This window comes from Hippocampus comes, unplaced genomic scaffold (assembly GCF_001891065.2).
Source record: "Hippocampus comes isolate QL1 unplaced genomic scaffold, H_comes_QL1_v1.1 scaffold136, whole genome shotgun sequence".
NCBI classification, from domain to species: Eukaryota; Metazoa; Chordata; class Actinopteri; order Syngnathiformes; family Syngnathidae; genus Hippocampus; species Hippocampus comes.
The window spans coordinates 636201-641303 of NW_017805840.1; the positions used below are offsets into that span (position 1 = coordinate 636201).

The 5103-nt window shown below is 40.5% G+C and overlaps 1 long non-coding RNA gene across 1 annotated transcript in view; it reads right to left on the minus strand.

Moving 5' to 3' along the window:
* Positions 1–230: 230 nt before the first annotated feature.
* LOC109526665 (uncharacterized) overlaps positions 231–5103 on the minus strand; it is a 10662-nt gene continuing 5789 nt past the window's right edge. Inside the window, exons 2-3 of the long non-coding RNA XR_002170391.1 lie at positions 4871–5005; positions 231–1721 (exon numbers count right to left, since the gene is read on the minus strand). This is a non-coding gene — a long non-coding RNA (uncharacterized LOC109526665). The remainder of the gene's footprint in view (positions 1722–4870; positions 5006–5103) is intronic.

A 5103-nucleotide genomic window follows, 5' to 3' on the forward strand; every position in this document is an offset into this window, starting at 1 on the left:
CGACGTGATTTCATAGTCGCGCACGTTTTAAAAATCAGCGCGTGGCTTATCATATGTCCTGAAGTCGAACACCGGCAGGCGGACTTCCCCAAACTTTCTGCCATCAACCCCTCCCACACCTCCTCCATCACTCTTTTCTCTCACCGCTGCTGTTTGGAGAGTCAAGCCATCCGATTGGCTGAAAAACCCCTCGCTCCACCGACCCCCCTCCCCCCCACTACCATCGCACACTTAATGGACTGTTTATTGTTTGATCGTCAAGTCCAACTCCATCACGCGTTCCCTCCGTCTTTCTGCCTGTGGTCGGTGGTGTTCCGCTTCATGTGGTTTGTCTCCGCCTTTGTTTATATTAAACAAAGTGTGTTTGGGTGTTTGTGTCTGTGTGTAACCACAGTACCTTGTTTAACTATTGTAAAAGAAAAAAAAAAGTGCAGATTCCTAACAATTCAAAAGACGAAAGTGTATTTTTCCCCCAAATATTTATCCTTTGAAAAGAACGAAGATGAAGTGCTTGATGCAAAATGTTTCAGTGGTATTTACAACCTATAAAAAAAGAAATGGAATGTCAAATGACAGTCCTTTACGCATGAGGATTTTATTATGTCTCTATTTTAACTTGGGATTGTTCACTGCAAAGTAAACGGATCATACAAAGTGATTTTATTGACAAGCTACATTGGAATGGGCGATTTTGACAGTTTTCCTTCACCTTCCGCAACATTTTATTTTCGATTTGCTGGACATTTTGAGCTGAGCAGCCACGCTGATTAATGAAAGTTTAAAAACATTTTCTATTCCCGCTTGATGCATTGAGACACTATTCGGAAGAAGCGATACCGTGCGCTGATACCGTGTTTGAGTGTGTCACATCAGTGAGGAAATGTGTGGCATCCCGAAATCACAACCACCGGAGAAACATAATTTTGTGCTCTGCACACATACTTAAGCGAGTGTTGAAAATTTCCGTACCAATTTACGATTATATTGACATGCTGGAATGACGATGAAGTGAAGGCTTCTATTTTCGAGCTTCACAAAACTTTGCAAAACATCGGTGACACCCGCTACTCTGAATCACATCAAATCTGCGCTATCATCTGTCGTCAACTCAGTAGTCAAAGTTTTTCAATGCAAACAACTTCTAAAGTGTTGAGCCTAGCCTTAGCAGGAGCTAGCTCTCGTCCTCCCAGCCTCGACAGCGTGTTTACATCGAGTCGACGTATGAATTATTGCTCTTCGCCGAGCTTTTAACGGCTCCAAGAAAAATGTCTGCAAATACGTAAACATTTGGCGGTGTGCTTTGTTTTGGGGGCCACGAGTGACGTAATGCCAGAAGGAAATTTGCAGGAGGGGTGGGGAGGAGGCGGGGAAGTTGAAGGAAGGCATGCGGGTGGAGAGTACAGCCCCCCCCCCCCCCTACAACTCTTCCACGACCCGGTCCTCAACTTTGACCACCGACCCCGCAGCAGATCTGTCATGAGAGGGTCCTGCTTAACACAAAACGCAGCCTGGTTCAAGAGTCACGTATAGAGCCAGGCTGCTTGTTGAGTGGGGAGTGTGTGAGTGGGGGGGTGAGTTGTACACAGAGAGCTCATTTATCCTCCCTCTCCCTCTTCTCCGCACTTTTCCTCGGCCTTTTGTTTCCGCCAGCCGCAATCATCCTCGGAGAAGCTAGCGGTCGAGCGACAGCAAGGATGTGACAGCCAGGCCTCGTCAGGGTGCTGAAAACGCATGTAAATTATATGCGTAAGATTAAAAAGAAAAAAAAGAATGATTTCAGACAGACGGCAGGGCCAGAAAAATGCCGGCTGAGCTCCCGCTGAGCAACCGAGGAAGACGAGCGGCTCAGGTCAGGAGAACGCCAACATAAGACCAACATGTTTCTTTCGTCCTGTGTGAGCGCAGGAAAAAGCTGTTGCTAGGTAGATTTTCTTGATTTCAATTTCCCGCCTTTTTATTGTCACATGCGATAACATAATAAATGAAAACAATACAGTACACGAAGTTTGCATGTGATGTTATTTTGATGTAAGTGATTTGAACTGTTTTTATTCGAATAAAAAACAAAAAACATTTAAAACACTTCCAAGAAAATTCCATGTTGATTTGTTATTTGTCGTTTAGTGCTTCGTAAGCTTGTTTGATATAGTTTTGTTCTCACCGAATTGGAGTTATTTCAAATTGATTTGACAGTTCAAAATATTTGTATTGTATTTTTTATTTCATGTACATTCTTAGATTGGGTGAAAAATTGATTTACAACGATCACATTATTTCTGCATTACATTTAACATGCTCAAGATTTTAAATCCTTTATTTTAGGATTTAAAAATAATAAAACGTTGTTTTGAGGATCATTTCACTAGATAATTGCTGATTTTAATTACTATTGACACTAATAGGGTAGCTTGCTTTTTTTAAAATGTTTTATTTTGTAATGTCGAATTTAACAATTTATATTTCCGGTGTTGAAATTGCTCCTTTTTTTATTCGTTTATTTATTTTTACCCAATCAGACATTCGCGTGTTTTTTTTTACTCCACACAGAACTACCAATATTTCTTTTAAATGTTTTATTTTGTAATGTCGAATTTAACCATTTATATTTCCGGTGTTGAAATTGCTCCATTTTTTTATTCGTTTATTTATTATTTTCACCCAATCAGACATTCGCGTGTTTTTTTTTTTTTTTTACTCCACACAGAACTACCAATATTTCTTTGTTATTATTATTTTCTGGCCAGTAAATAATAAGACTTGACGCGACCAAAAACGTCGTGAAATAACGCAAAAAAAAAAAAAGCGAACGGATTAAGGTGGTTGCAGTTTAGCCCGAACTCTTTCCGACACATCCAAGCCGTCCTCCTCCGCCGTGCCAACAAAGTAGGTCCGAGTGTTTTGTTGTTCGTTCGGAAGCCGAACGTGAGTGACATGTGATGGCGTGGACTGTGGCGCTTGTTAATGGAAGCTCGCGTCTTCTCATTCGGGTCTCTCTCTCTCTCTCTCTCTCTCTCTCTCCTTCTGACTATTTGACGCCGCGGGCCTTGTTTACTCTTAAGGTTGCGCTCCACCACACTTGCGTGATTCGGCTTTATTTACGTGCCGAATTAAAGCGGAGGATTTTCAAGTCGAGTAAGGACGCCTGCATGGCTACGCGTACTTAACCAAGCAACGAAAAATAACGAGCACATCGTAAATCGACACATTATCGATTAGTAATTTGGTATCTATTGTGGGGTTTTCTTTTGCAAGAAATACCATCTTTTTTTTTTTGTTTGTTTGTGATTTTGATTAGTTTCCCCTCTCTCTGTCTGTCCTTTTAGATAGTTATAATTTGACGCCCTTACTTGTCATCCCTCCCTCTTGTGATTTCCAGTTGCCTCGTATAAATCAATAAAAATGCACACAATCGATAAGATTCTCTGCTCAAATTGTATCATCAATATTGACAGCATAGCAGTATACAACGCAAGCTTTTCTAAAACCTTGCAGTTAATCTGAATTGTGTACAGTAAAATGCTTCTAAACCAAAGATGACCAATTATATGTTTAATGCTTACGTTGTATGATGATCACGTTTACTTTAGGTGTTTCGACAAGAATAAGATTTTTTTTTTTTAAACAAAATGAAATCCCTTTAAAATACATTTAATCATATAAAGCAAACAATTGGGATGTTTCGACAAGAATACGATTTTTTTTTTTAACAAAATGAAATCCCTTTAAAATACATTTAATCATATAAAGCAAACAATTGACTGGAAAAATCACAGCTCTGCCTAAAAATACAACAATCTGTAGCTAGGTTTTTCTGTGTATTATTAATAACGTTATTTTGTGTCTTGGAAAAGTCACAGCTCTGACTAAAAATGCAACAATCTGCAGCTAGTTTTTTTCTGTGTATTATTAATAACGTTATTTTGTGTCTGTGTGTATTTTCATCTTGTTTTATGATGCTTCTTAATCACGGTTTGGTCTGTATTATATTTTTGGATGCGGGATATGGGGGTTGCCTGGCATTGTAAGGTTTGGGAACTAAATTACCGTCAGCTATTTTACTCATAACATTAATTCTTAACACATTTTATGATGTTTGCCAAGCCATTGTTCCGAATTCGAGAAAAATAAAAATTTGGAAGACCAAACTTGGAATCTGCACATTTTAATTTTTTGGTTTGTTTGTTTTTTACTCAGTATTCCAAATGAAGGCGCCACCACAATAAAGGGTGTTAATAAGAGCAGAACTGAGAAAACACATTACCCTTCATCTTCATCTCCAGCAGCAAAACAACAACAAAAAAAATCCACAATTCAATTCATTGTGGGCATTTATTTTGCGGTAGCCATGTCTTGCCTTAAAATTAATTTTGTTTTTACTTCTTTCTTTTTTGGAGTGGTGTGAAGGGGGTGCACCATATCTGTCAACATATAAAGGGGACGAGTGTCTTAAAAAGTGTGTGAAATGCCACAAGAAGCTTTTTTTTTCAAGCCATTTGACACCCTCACCCTTCATTGCTTGTTATCCAAATTTTTTTTCAAATATAAAGTGCTTAACATGAAGAATGTTTTAATTTTTAAATGTTTTGCTCTTGATTTACAGTACGTGTGGATGCTGGTGGGATTTGAGTCAGTTCACCCTAATGTCTTATCTGAGCTGTAAAAGTATCAGAAAGCTTGTCCGAGTGCCATAAATTCCACTCTTATTTGCATTTCAATTTAGCTTGGCAGTGCCCCTCGCATGCGCCACCTCCGCGCTGATACCTTGTTACCTGTTGGTGTCCGCGCACCGAATTAAGAAAGGCCTTTTGTTGCGGGTGCGCCACTTGTGTATGACACCAGTAATGGCGGTAATTGTTATTGTTGAGATTACCTGTCAAGAGGAGGCGCCCCTATCTAGACGAGGGGTGACACAGGGGAAGGCGCGGTGGGCAGGACGGGCTGTGGGGGGGGTGCGAGGCGGCGGGACGCCCTGATGACTTCTCCGATGATAATCAAGCGTCGCGGCCTGTGGGATAATTCAGCTGTCAGTGGCACCTAGCGGGAGCCGGCATCAGCCTGCCGAAGCCCAGCTGGCGTGCAAGAGGAGGAGCGAGGGAGGAAGGG